General features: G+C 45.4%; 1 long non-coding RNA gene across 1 annotated transcript; it reads right to left on the bottom strand.

Annotated features, from left to right (window-relative positions):
• Positions 1 to 3,449: 3,449 nt before the first annotated feature.
• On the bottom strand, positions 3,450 to 6,184 carry LOC125173384 (uncharacterized). The gene is made up of 3 exons (XR_007155011.1): positions 5,948 to 6,184; positions 5,746 to 5,811; positions 3,450 to 3,676 (listed from the first exon to the last, which is right to left on the bottom strand). It is a non-coding gene; the product is annotated as an uncharacterized LOC125173384 (long non-coding RNA).
• Between the last annotated feature and the right edge of the window lie 8,478 nt (positions 6,185 to 14,662).

Here is a 14,662-nt window from a genome sequence, read left to right as displayed (position 1 = left end):
ACTGCTGTTAATTATGCTTTCGGATAATTTTTTAAATTGATTCCAGTTTGTCTTTATCTCAGTTAATTTTTAGAATAGAGATCACAGCATTTTTAAAAATTGGGGCAAGACATTTTGTAAAGTATATGGAAAAATACTCTTCACCATTGGCTTGGTTGACCCAGTATGTTTGAGTGCCAAAGATGTATGAATTCAGATATTGCCTACATAGATGTCAATTTTAGTTTTGTGTGCCTATGTATATGTACAAATTTAATGTTGTTTACAATGGTGTTTGTTAGTTTCCAGCGGGCTCACACTTTATAGTGTTTTCCAGAACACCATCTACTTGTAAATCATTAAAATAGGGTGATAGCTGTGATAATAGTGTTTGTTGCCTTCCGCAAAATGATTTTATCAGCCACATTCAAAACCCATCATTTTCACAAGTTCCATCATTAAAAGACGTAGAATTCTAGTTGGCATGATTTGAGAGTTTCAGGAGAAAGGTTTATGTGTTCTGAAACTGTATTGGTTGTGACTCACTGTGGCATTTCAGTCGTTAGTCACATGATGAAAATATGCAAGGCTTCATTGCCAAATATATTTTGACCGGAGTACAGTGAGAATAACTAATGTAAAGTGAACTCTTTCAAGGTGTCTTGTACTCATTTTATTTAGAATATACTGTTTGGATCATTTACACCTAGGTAAAAGTTGATGAAGCTTCAAAAAATTTCCAAGAAAGCATGAAAAAATAGAGATCAGTAAATATAAATTCCTTAATACAAAATTAATAAGGAATTACATGTTTTCTATAAACTAATTTTTTGGCTGTAAATGTAAGTGTTTGAAGAACGGTCTATCTTGATTTAAGGTCTGAATTCTCAAAACTACATGGTGATGCTTCCATCCCTGTTCTTTTGAAATGCAAATTAGTGCTTTTTAACAAAAAAAGAAAGAACTAACAGGTCTTAGAATATGGGGCTGTGCCTCTGTGTAAAGTGATTGGGATTTTGTTAAAACCATGTTTCCACTCCTGAATCCTGGAACCATCCTCCCTCACACACCCCCACACCATACCTCGATAAAAAAGTATGAAGGGAATCTACAGAATCTATTGAAGATGCAATTCTGAACAAACTAATTTGTTCTCATAATTTAGAACATTAAATAACTAGTGCATTTTAATACCACTGATATACTGTTCAGGGCTTTGACCACATTTTTAATAGAATCAAAAGTAATTCGAGTAAGCAAATTTATCCAAAGTAAACTTTGTTTCAGGAGTGTCCCCAACCAAATGGATTTTAGTGCAGAATTTTGAGTGATTTCACACAGAATTATTTTAGAAAAACTGCACTGGAGTGGATGAATTCTTCAGCATACATCTTAATGGGGAAGGGAGGATTCAATTTAATTTCAGTTTTAAATATTTTGGGGTACAGGGGGGTGATAATCCCACAGCTTTTGACATGTAAGTTGCCTTTGGAATTGTGATCGTTATCAAGTGTGAAGATTCACATCAGAACGGCCAACTTCACATGGGTTTCTCTATTCCCTGGTATTGCTCCTAAACTGAACTTGCAGTCAGTTGCCATGCTGAGGCGAGAGCACTCAGGGTGAATGCAGTCATGTTCCTTAAAAGTGATCAAAGTGTTTTCCATGGTGAGGCCTTCAGTATTTGACTGAATGCAGAGTTTGTTGAAGTGGTAAGTCAGTGATAAGTTTTTCATCACTAACCTTGTTTGCACTTTTGTACACCACTGCTTGCACTAGCATCTCAGTGTGAATTTTAACAATGGTTTTATAGTGTATACAGATTGTTAAGTATAATTTATATAAAGATGTTTCTGTTTACCTTTATGTATTTTACAAAGAACAGCTACAGTAGATAGTTAAATGTTCTTGAATTGTGTTTGTATGTTATTTTGATTATGTTCTATTATCATTCACCCCCTATGAATTTGAGTGTCGGGAATAGAAAAATAAAATGCCAGCCTGGTCTTTAAAAACTCCAGTGTCAAGTTCCATTTTTATCATCCAGCTGTAATTTTCATTTTGCTCATTAGAAATTTCTTGGACTTGAAATTATGAATATAATAGAACATTCCCTTTATATAAAGATTCTCAAGAATCTACTTAAGTACCAAGGCCTAATTTGCCTGAAAACTTCTGGGCAAACTGGAGTAGGACTGTTACAATGTTGACCCCACTGAAGTGTGAAAAATAGGGCAACCAGTTGGTTTTATCAACATCAACGTGCCCTAGTTTATTTATTTTTTTAAGTAAACTCTGCCCCCAATGTGAGGCTCAAACCCATGACCCCAAGATCAAGAGTTCCATGCTCGGGGTGCCTGGGTGGCTCAGTCGGTTAAGCCTCTGACTCTTTGGTTCAGGTCATGATCTCATAGTGTGAACTAACCCTGCGTTGGGCTCTGTGCTGACAGTGGGAAGCCTGCTTGGGATTCTCTCCACCTTCCTCTCTGTCCCTCCCCAGCTCGCATGCATGCATGCATTCTCAAGCTCTCTCAAATAAACTTAAAAAAAAAAAAAAAAAAAAAAAAAAGGTAAGACATTGCTTAAAAACCTGGTAACTAAAAATAAGTCCTAAAGCTGTAAAACAAAGGTCCCAAGAAAAGGCCCTGTTTCTGTGGCATCCCTTATACCAGGTTCAACTGGAATTCAGTTCATTAACCATGGTCAGGGCCTATATTTACAAAGCCTCTTACCTCAATTTAACATTAGACATCAGAGATGCCTAGGTGGCTCAGTGGGTTCAGTGCCTGACTTTTGATTTCTGCTCAGGTCATGATCTCATGGTTTGTGAGATGGATCCCCGTGTGGAGCCTGCTTGAGATTCTCTCTGCCCCTTCCCTATGTATGCACACACGTGCACACTCTCGCTCTCTAAATAAACTTAAAAAAAAAAAATTAGGGGTGCCTGGGTGGCTCAGTCGGTTAAGCATCCGACTTCGGCTCAGGTCATGATCTCATGGTCCATGAATTGCAGCCCCGTGTAGGGCCTGGAGCCTGCTTCAGATTCTGTGTCTCCCTCTCTCTCTGACCCTCCCCAATTCATGCTCTGTCTCTCTCTGTCTCAAAAATAAATAAACATTAAAAAAAAGAATTAAAAAAAAAATTAGACATGAAGGGGGCACCTGGCTGGTTCAAAGAGCATGTGATTCTTGATCTCGAGGTTGTAAGTTCGAGCCCCATGTTGTGTACAGAGATTACTTAAACTTTAAAAAAATAAATAAAGGGGGGCACCTAAGTGGCTCAGTCGGTTAAGCAACAGGCTCTTGGTTTCAGCTCAGGTCATGATCTCAAGGTTCATGGATTTGAGCCCCATGCCAGGCTGAGCATGGAGCATGCGTGGGATTCTCTCTTCCTCTCTCTCAAAATAAGTAAATTAAAAAGAAAGAAAGAAAAAATTAGACCTCAGGGATCAATAATATTCTGGCTGTTACTTGGTAAACAAAGTAACCCTTGCTTTAGAATGTGGATTTCGATGTGGGGCATCATAACAAACAACTTAAAATGTTTATTAAAGTCACTGATTTCAATGATGGCAATATGCCACTAAAAACAAGCTCTTTACGTTGCAAAAACGAAGTGAAGGGCTTTCCTTCTTGACTGTATTCCAAGGGCTTGGGTTAATGGGTAAAACATTCCTCTAGTCAAAAACATTTCATGGCTGTAAAAGTAAAAAAGAGGAAGAAATCATTAGAGGTGAAGTACAGGAGGACAGGGAGAGAGACCAAAAAAGGAACTAAAGGTGAACTCAGTAGTGGAATTATAGTCCCATTTCATCTGGGATTAGCAAAATTTCAGAAACTCCAGAGATTACAAACATTACTGAGTGACAGAACCATTTTTAGGATTCTCCTAGCCTTTGGGTTGGGGTTGAAGTCTGTCTCGACCTATATCTTGATTGGGAAGCCATCCCAGATTGACTGCAGTTTGGAGAAAAGCAAGGTGACTTTTGTCTATTCTAGGCACTTCACTTAAAAAAAAACAAACAAACTGGGGGCACCTGGGTGGCTTAGTCAGTTTAGCCTCCTACTTCGGCTCAGGTCATGATCTCGATTTATGGGTTCAAGCCCCACATCGGGCTCGCTGCTGGCAGCAAACAGCCTGCTTCTGATCCTCTGTCCCCTCTTCCTGCCCCTCCCCCACTTGCCCTCTCAAAAATAAACATTTAATGAACAAAATGGAAGTACAGTTGACACAGGATGTGATATTAGTTTCAGGTGTACAAGATACTGATTTGACAATTCTATACATTACTTCATGCTCCCCACAGTTTAGTCACCATCTGTCACCATACATTATTATATTATTTACTATATTCTCCATGCTGTACTTTTCATCTCTGTGATTTAATTATTATATAATTGGAAGTTTGTACCTCTTAATCCACTTTATGCCCCACACCTGGCCCCCCTCCGGCCTACATTCCTTTCACTTGGAGTGACACACTTGCCTTATCCCAATTCTTCACCTTCAAGACCCAAATAAAATTCTGTCACCTCTGAGACACGTCTGTGACATCTCTGTAAAAATAAATTCCTGGACTCGGAAAACATTGTCTCTAGCCACCCTATTTTGTTATAAAGATTCTCTAGACTAAGTAAATTAGTGTAATTCACAAGAAGACAGAAAACATTTAACTTTAGCTGAGGAAGCACATTTTGTTAAGACAGTTTGGCACAGGAAGGGGTTTAGACATCACAGTAGGGTAACAGGACTAGTGCCTTACTTGTGAATAACTGCATGATGAACCACGGTTAGCTTTGGGAGTGGGTCCTATGCTTCGGATTGATTGATCGATAGTTGATGCACAATGTTAGGTTAGTTTCAGGTGTACAACACAGTGATTCAACAACTCTATACCCACAATAGTAGCTACCATCTGATATGCTTCAGTTATGTTGCAACAGAAAGAGGAAAGTCAAACACTTGTCCTCTCTCAATATGGGAGGAATAGAGAAAGGCCTAAATTTTATTCCTGGGATCTGAGTTTTAACACCATTAATTCTCTTTTTAGCATTAACAAATGACCTAACCTTTTTAATTCCAGGTGGAGATTATAATTCCCACCTCCAGAAGTTGTTAGAAGGATAAATTAAGAAAATGTACTGCAAAAATGGAGTACCTGAGGGGTTAAGCATTTGCCTTTGGCTCAGGTATCTCATGGCTCATGAGTTCTCATGGTTTGTGAGTTCGAGCCCCGCATCAGGCTCTGTGCTGACAGCTCAGAGCCTGGAGCCTACTTCAGATTCTGTGTCTCCCTCTCTCTGCCCCTCCCCCACTCGGGCACTGTCTCTCAAAAGTAAATATACATTTTAAACAAATTAAGAAAATGTACTGCAAAAATGTACTAAACACTCAACAAATGGTAGCCATATATTTAATAATGTACATTTACGTACAAAATATAGCCCCTGGCTTACGCCCAAAAAGGCAAAAGTGTTCGGGACAGGCTAGGTCTTTTTATTTTTTGATTAAGAGAGACAGAGAGAGAGAGAGAGAGAGAGAGAGAGAGAGAGAGAGAGAGAGAGAGAGAAGGGGAGGCACAGAATCTAAAGCAGGCTCTAAGCTCTGAGAGAACCGACCCCGGCTTTGAACTTAACTGGGAAATCATGACCTGAGGTGCGGGGCTTGAACTCACTAACTGTGAAATTATGACCTGAGCCGAAGTCGGAGCTTAACCGACTAAGCCACCCAGGCGCCTCAAGTCCTAACATGGAGTTGCTGACTTACCAGAATGAGCTGAACCTCTTGAAATTTGATGCAGAACCTCGTGCTCAATTGTGTGGGCATATTCTTCTGCGAAAACGATAGTTTGCATCAGGGTCTCAAATAAGTTCGTGAACCAAAATAGGCGAGGAACCACTAGGGCAGTTAAGGCTTTGATTTAGGGACAAGTAATTGGGGGATGTCCTAAGAAAAGGCGTCAGGCTACCTGAGGGGACGTACAAATCTGTTCTTTGTGGGTCTCGGCCTGCTGCCCTTCCCTCTGGAGGTCTCACTAGGGAGCACACGCACGTTGGCTCTTTCCTCTGTCGCCTGGGCCCGGCGAGGCGGCCAAAAGTCCCTCTACCTAAAGAAGTCCGCGCCGTGGGCGGAAACGAGCAGCTACGCAGCGTCGCACAAAACAAGCCACTCGGCAAGGAGGGGAATGGGTGGTATGTGTGAAGACTCTTTAAATGGACGCAGGGGCGGGACCAGTGCGCGGAGCGGGACTGTGGGGAGAGCTCCGGCCTATGAGGGAGCCGCGTTCAGGCGGCGGGGGCCGGGCACCACGGATAGCTCTGGCCTATGAGGGAGAGGCGTTCGAGCGTCAGGGGCGGGGCGGCGGGCAGCCCTCAGAGCCTAGGAGAGAGGGACGTTGGGGTGGCCGGGAGCGCGTAGGATGCGGGGACTTCACTTTCGAGAACATCTGCTAGCACGACTGGGTAAGGGGCAGAGCTGGAGAGCTCTAGCGCCCGAGAAGCAAAGTAGGTAGGATCTTGTTTGCAGGATTTTTGCACAAGGACACAGCTCTGACAGCTCCTGCAGGAAACTGCAATGATGCTTTCTTTCCTGACTGCCTGGCAGCAGATGGCAGGAGCACGAAGCTATTTAGAGAACAGCCCGAGTTTTCCTCCACCTCAGTTTCTGTATGGGGCCAGGCTCAGAATCATCAGTCTTGGGGCACCTTGATGACTCAGTCTGTAAAGCATCGGACTCTTGATCTCAGCCTAGGTCCTGATCTCGGGGTTCGTGACTTCGTGTCCCTGTGTCTGGCTCTGCGCTGACGGTGCAGAGCCTACTTGGGATTCTTTCTCCCCCTTCTCTGTGTCCCTATCCCACCTGTGCTCTGTCATTCAATCAATACATACATACATACACTAACTAACTAAAAAAAAAAAAAAAAAGTATTATCAGTCCTCTGGAAGTTGGGTGGCAGTGGGGCCCCTCTTGGATTCTCTAGGGCCTCATTTTGCCACCCTCCTTGGAGAGGCAATGCTCTGACCCTTCCGATTACCTGATGATTGGACAGCCTTTGACTACCATTCCATGTGCCAGTGCTGGGCTGGGCAAAATAGGGAGGGTCCCTACTAGGGTTCTCTCACTCTTTTTTTTTTTTTTTCCCCTCTCACACACAAAGCTTTACATATGGGAAACCATTACTTATCACCAGGCACTTGCCAAGTATTGTGCTGGTGTTAGATTGGGTGCTTAGCCCCACTTCCTGTCTGCCTTTCCTTTAGTCAGCAGGCATTTCCTGAACACCTGCCTGCTGGCACCTGGCTTCACATACATACCCAAGACATGGTGGGAGGCCAAAGGAAAAGGCCCTCAAACATTACGAAGAAGGTTTCTAGAAAGCAGGCACCACCAGAAGGAGTAAAACTGGTTAGCCAGAGGAGTGAGAGAGGATGTGCCAAGTAGGTACCCAACAAATACAAGGGCATGGCAGTAAAGGCCACATTGTAATTTTGGGGACTGGTGACCCCTGAAGGGGACTGTGTGTAGAATGTATTAGGAGAAGGCAAGAGTGGAGGGAAAGACTGGAGAGCATGAAGCCTGACCTGAGGAGGAAGCAGGAAAATAGGGCTGCCTGTTTCCCATCTTCCGACCTGTTTCTCACCTGTAATGATAAGCATGTTATTTCTAACACCAGTTCCAAAACCCAATATTGTATGATGTATGACCATGTTTTCTAACCCACAGTAGGAGCTAGTGATCCACCAGGATAGCCTGCTCTTGGGGCCATCAAATCAGGATCAGGACATGCTATTTGAAGTTGGGATCAGCTGGATAGATGTGTCCTTCTTCAAATGCCACACTGATTGTTGAACACGTGTACAGGAGTGTGTGGCACTGACAACAGGGAAGATGCTGATTTGAGGTAAAACTGAAAAACAAGCTTGAAGCTGTTAAGACAGCAGAGATTGCCAGCCTATAAAACACCTGACTGAGCCCTGGTATCAATTGCTGAGGATACTGCTGGCAGTGGGGGCGGGTGGAGCTGAGACAGGATTTGTCCCATCTGACCCTTCTCTCTGCAAACCTCTGACCCGGGACTGGTTTTGCTTGAAAAGTGTGGGGGTCTGGTGGCTCCATCTATCAAGCAATACAACTGTCGTTGTAGGGGTAAGGAGGAGCATACCCCCCCCCCCATTCTAATCCCCTGGGAAAGTACTGAACTCAAAGAAGTGTCAGATGGGCATGATAACTTAATCAAATAGCCCAAAGGGCTGTCCAGTGAACACTGGACTATACCTGATCTCTGTGGCTCCAGTGCTCAGGGGGACCCGTGAATAGGAACATCAAGTTTCAAGGAGAGAATTATAGTTGAATTTAAGGAAGACTTTCTTAGCACTGATGATTTAGCACTTGGTTGCTTTTATTTTATTATTTTATTTCATTTCATTTCATTTTATTTATGAGAGAGTGTGAGTGAGGGAGGGGCAGAGTGAGGGAGAATCCCAGAATGGGGCTCGATCTCGCCCAATATGGGGCTCAAACTCACAAACAGTAAGATCATGGCCTGACCCGAAGTCAGATGTTTAACTGAGTGAGCCACCCAGGTACCCCAGCACTGGGTTGCTTTTTAAAATGACAGTCTCTCTGTCATTAAAATTCAGAGGTTTTCTACAGAAGTGGTTTGTAACATGAGGTTTCACATCGCACCACTCCCAAACTCTGAGGTCCTGTCACCCAGATGCAGACCTTCAGAAGAGGGCCAAGCAGGAGCCAGGATTAATGATGCAAGTTGGTGCCAGTCCCACACCCTTTCTTGACTAGAAGAAAGTGCTCCTATGGGGGTGGGGGCAGTCCCTGAGATTTGAACATCCTTCTGATTCCTGATGCTTCTACAGGACACATAGCTCTTCCATTGATGTTAACTCATTGTTGAGACTTAACATTGGATGAGACAGCGATTAGGCCTGCCTGAGCTCTTTCCCAAGCCTCCTAGGCTTCCTTCTGTATGCTAAGGGCATGAATGTTATGGCTGGCATGGGAAGCAAGGCTATGGAATGAAGCACCTGCCACTGGAACCAGGCAGTCACCACCCATATCCCCAAAATGGGAGTTTGGAACACCCACGGGTAAAGATTTATTTTGCTGAGTCACTTTTCTCCCTTGGCTTCTCCTGTAAACCCCAGCTGCTCTTACAAGTTTAATAAGTTGCTCACAACATTCAGTCCCTAGCAATAGAACATTCCTTATTTGCACAAAGGGGTGGAGGTGGGGGACAGGAGGGATGTCCTATTCACTAGTTATTGGGTTACAAGGTTTCAGGTGTACAGGATGGCTGCCAAAGAACTCAGGCCCAGGCAGCTGACTGTCACAGGTGTCACATGAGCTGCTTTTCTGATGACCACCAGATGTTTTATAACCTCCCCCTATTTCAGCCCCCACCCAAAGAGTGGCACTTGGTCAGTCCCTTCCCTGACCCCAGACCACAGTTGTCCTGGCTGGGGGTAGGGAGGCCCAGGAGAACTTGTAAACAACCAGGCTTTGCCGGCTCAGATTCCCGGAAGTGAGAGTTAGTAAACAGATCCCTCTGGCATCCTCACTTCTGGTCAGTCTGCCAACACTACATCGGTCAGACCTCCTCTTCTCTTCTCCTTACACCTTCAGTGACTTCTCATTTTGTTTACCTGGTGCCTATGCCCACTTTCACTTTTCAGACACCTTGCATGGAGGGCCCAGCCGGAACTCTCATCCTCATTAAAAAAATGAAGAAATTGAGGCCCAGAAAGGACCAAAATACAGGTTCTTTTTTTATTTTTAAAAAAAAATTTTTTTTTCAACGTTTATTTATTTTTGGGACAGAGAGAGACAGAGCATGAACGGGGGAGGGGCAGAGAGAGAGGGAGACACAGAATCGGAAACAGGCTCCAGGCTCTGAGCCATCAGCCCAGAGCCTGACGCGGGGCTCGAACTCACGGACCGCAAGATGGTGACCTGGCTGAAGTCGGATGCTTAACTGACTGCGCCACCCAGGCGCCCCCTAAATACAGGTTCTTAATTCTCCACTATGCCAACCCCCAGATTCCATTTCTTCATTTGAATGAAGCTGGGATTCCCCCCCCCCCGCCCCGGCCATAGTATTCTCTATTTTTTTTTAACTGGGGCAAAAAAACACATAGCCTAAAATCTGCTCTTTTAGCAATTTCTAAGTGTAAAGTACACTTCTGTCAACCATATGCACACTGCCATGCACCAGACCCCCAGAACTCCCTATCCTGCCTCCACACATGTAACTCAACTCGGGGTTTGCTGCTGGGGGAGCATTAATTTGAACACAACCCAAGGAAATGTCAAAGAATTTTTATAACTTGTCACAAGTAAGGAGACAGGGAGATAGCTGTCAAAGCACTGTCTCCTCTTAGGGTTAGTACAGAAGACTTTTATTCAGTATGCTGCAGAACGAGGGCAGAGAGCTTGATACATTAAGGAACTTATGCATATTTTGTGACTTAGACACTTGGGTTCAACTGCACATGCTTAGTATTTCCCAACATTAGTGCAGACACAGTATGTTCAAAACTGGCTGAAAAGCCCTCCACCCATAGGAAATCTTCATATTAGAATGAGTAAATGGTAACTATAGGGCAACTTACTGGGCTTCCCTGCAAGTCCTCATCTCCAGTTCAGCTCAAACTTGCTCCTACAATGGAGTATCCTGTGGAACACCTGGTCCTCCATCTCCTTGGTGGGAACTGCTTGTTCTCTAAAACAGACACAATCTTTCCCTGCTTTTGTTCCTCCCCCCTCTTCCTTCCTACTGACAGCTTGCAGCCCTTTGATCCAAGTAACTCCCCTTTGGGTCCTAGCTAACATACCCACTGAACAACCTCCACCTCTTCTGCCCCCAGCCCTGACGCCCACCCCTCGGCTTCTTTACCTCACAGAAGTTCTATCATGTAGTATGTGTCTTTTTGCAATCACTTATTTCACTTGGCAAAATGTGTTTAAAGTTCGTATGTCAGAATTTGCTTCCTTTTCAAGACCGGGTATGTTTCAGTGCATGAATCTAACACAAGTTTCTTTATCCATTATCTTTTGACAGGCATGCTGTAGCTCTTGGCTATAGCAAATAGTATAGCAAACAATATAAACGTTTTAGATGCTGACCTGAGTCAGCAAATAAATGGTCTGTGGGCCTCAAATCCTAGCGAGCAGGATCCCTTCCAGGACACCTTGAGGTTCTGTTCAGCCTTGGGTTGGCATGTGAGATGTAAAGGGGGCTGTAGCACAGTTAAGACAGGTGCAGCATGGGTTCTGGATGTCCTTGCCCGTGGCTGCATCCCCCTTTCCATTGCTTTCGAACTTCAAGGGTGAGAATTTCAGGGCTGTGGGGACAGTCTTGGATCTGCTTCAGTGTATATACACAATGGCAAATCACTCACCACACTGCTCCTCTACCTGGAACCCAGTATAATTGGAGGACAAGAGGCTCACACTAGGATTGCCAGGTAAAATACAGGATGCAATATTTAGAACATACTTGTACTTGGGGTGCCTGAGTGGCTCATGTGGTTAAGCATCCGACTTCGACTCAGGTCATGATCTCACAGCTCATGAGTTCGAGCCCCGCGTCAGGCTCTGCACTGACAGCTCAGAGCCTGGAGCCTGGTTCAGATTCTGTATTTCCCTCTCTCTCTGCCCCTCCCATGCTCATGTTCTCTCTCTCTCTCTCTCTCTCTCTCTCAAAAATAAATAAACATTAAACATTTTTTTTATAAAGAACATATTTGTACTAAAGAATTATTCAGTATTTGTCTGAAATTCTAATTTCACTGTGTGTCCAAAACTGTTATTTGTTAAATCTGGCAACTCTACATTCTAACCCACTGAAGGTCTCCCTCACAAACCGGGACCAGGGCTTTAGCATCCCAACCCAGTTGCCTTTAGAATGGATGGCAGGGATGCTTCTGAAATCCAGACCTGGCTTGGAGCACTGGGTGTTGAGCCCCACCCCGATACACTCAGCTTGGCCCAAGTTGCCTGCTTGACTGAGCCCACCTTTTCTCCCCTTTTGACTCTTAGCAGTAAGTCTGCCTGAACCCCAGAAGGCTGCCCTAAAATCCCTATTTCATGATCTCCTCTTTTATCAGCAACCCCCAAATAGTGATCACTATGCCTTGTGTCCTGCCTGTGCTTCTCCTCAGGGTAATGAAGAGTGGGTGGCTGAGGCAGACACTAACAGGGACAGCTGCAGCTCAGAGTGTGGAGGAGTTGGCCCTTATGGATGCCCTCAAGAGCCTGGTCAGGTGAGGCTGGAGTGTGGAGGTCTCATATGAAGGGGAGCCTAGCATGAGACCACTTTGAGCAACCTGCATTTCTGGCATGGGTCCACAGTGACTCCGAGTCCTGAAACCCTCTCCTAGAAAAGGGCCTTGGCTGCCTCTGGCACCTCTGGCCGTCTCTGGGAACACGGAGCACTCCCTCTGCAAACCACTAGTGATTCCCTTCCTTGCTTTAGCAGTTAGGGGACAGCAGGGCCTGGAAATCCTTGGTTCACTTACCCTACCCAGGGTGGATGCCCCACAGGCCTAAATCACTGCCTTATCTTCTCAGGAGGTCTCTTGTCCCTTTAACAGCCTCCCTGTTCCTGAAGGCAAAGATCTTTCTCTGTGCTGGCTCACGAAGGGCCAAAGGGCCATGGAGAGGGGGTCACTGGTGTCCTGGGGACAAAGAGGTCTAGGGTTCTAAGACTAGGGACTGCAGGATTGGTCCTGGCCCTGTGTGCTTTGGGACTTGGAGGTGGAGGCATCTGGGGTGGGGCCAGGCAAGCAGCAGATGGCACCCCATACCCCATCTTGCAGACAGAAATTTGGTGAGAACAAGGGAAATTCAGAGACCACCTCCCCGCGCCCCCCCCCCCCCCCCCGGGCTTTACACTCACAATATGGTCTCAGTGAGTAATTGCACACTGCTCTGGGGTTACATGATTAAAGTCTGTCTCCCACACTGGCCTGGTCTCTCCTTAGGGACATATGGTCATCCTAATGTCCTCAGGGCCCAGTAGCAGGTGCTCAGTGAGTACAGAATCAATTCAGGCAAGATGGAAGGGTAGATAAATGCCATACCCTTCCTGGGAGATACTGGGAGAGTACTGGCCCTTCATGAGGGTGTGGACAGGTTGGTCCACACTCGTCCTGTCCTGTCCTTGTAGGCAGGGACAGCAGAGGCAACAGGGGCAAAGGCCTAGGGTCACCAACCAGCTGTGGGACCCCTGTCATGAAGCAGTTGTATGGACTTGAATGGGTGAAGATAGGGAGCCCAGAGGGACCTGGCTGGGAATTAAGGCCAGGTCTACTCCTCTGCTTTCCCCCATGGAAGCAACCCAGGAGAAAGCCGATGGTCTGTAGGGCTACAGTGCCAGTGGAGTAGCTACTAGCCACATAGCTATTGAACTTGAAATGTAGCTAGTCCAAGTTGAGATTTGCTAGGGGGACCTCGGTGGCTCAGTTGGTTAACTGTCTGGATTCGGCTCAGGTCATGATTTCATGGTTTGTGAGTTCAAGTCCTGCGTCAGGCTTTGTGCTGGCAGCTCAGAGCCTGGAGCCTGCTTCAGATTCTGCCTCCCTCTCTCTCTTGCCCCTTCCCTGCTCACACTCTGTCTCTCTTCATCTCAAAAATAAACAAACATTGAAAACATTTTTAAAAAATCTTAAACGCCCCCAAAACCCCAAATTGAGATGCACTAGAAGTATGAAATACATACTGAATTGCAAAGACTTAGCACAAGAAAGATGTAAAATATCTCATTATAATGGTTTTACATTAATTACATGTTTAAGTGTACATGGATCTAATAGGTTAAATATAATTATTAATTAAAATGCATTTTACCTGTTTATTTTTACTTTTAAAAAGTGTGGCTACTAGAATTACATGTGTGCTTGCACTTGATTTCTATTGAACACTGCTGCTTTAGATGCACAGGTGTCTTAGCCTCTCCTGCTCCACATTTATCAGCTAGGTCAGCTTTCAGGTGTGGGTCTTGCAGCAGGCCCCCTGCAGCCCTCATCTGGACCATGGTGGCCCAGTGAGCCTGGCGTCATGCTGGCGGAGGGAGGGAGGAGGGGGAGGCTGGGGTGCCGAGCCCAGGGCAGCTGGCCCAGAGAGCAGACAGCTCTGAAGGCCAGCCAGTTGGGTTGGCTCCCATGTGTTCTGCTGTGTGGAGTCACAGAACCTTGGATCTGGAGGCACCCTTGGGGACCTATTGCCCATTGCACCAGTGACAAAACAGCAAACAACCAAGTCAGTGGTCCCAGAAGCTTGAGTCCCAATTCAACCCCCTTCCCAAACTGCCTCCCCTGGGGCTCTCAGGGGAGGTTCAAGACCCCTTCCTAGTTTGCAGTTTGATGCATCTTTGCACATGCCGAGCCCTTTCAGGAACTCTGTTGTCCCTTTTTAATCCAGCTGCCCTTGACCAAGCAACTGTTTATTCTTCAGGTCTCCACTGCCTGGAAGCTCTAGATGGCGGGACCCTAGTGGTATACAACCCACCACACTGGCAGAACGAGGTATATGGCTGATAGATTCATTGTTGAATGGCCAAATGAATGCGTGGTGTCTCTTCCTTAGGGAAACTCTTCCTGAAGCCTCCCATCCCCCAATCAGCCCAGGCCTCCATATCTCCCAGTTCCCTCATCATCTGCATCCCTGT

This window comes from Prionailurus viverrinus, chromosome A1, assembly GCF_022837055.1.
Source record: "Prionailurus viverrinus isolate Anna chromosome A1, UM_Priviv_1.0, whole genome shotgun sequence".
Classification (NCBI taxonomy): Eukaryota; Metazoa; Chordata; class Mammalia; order Carnivora; family Felidae; genus Prionailurus; species Prionailurus viverrinus.
Note: the sequence above shows the minus strand (reverse complement) of the source record. Positions and strands in the feature narration are given on the sequence as shown.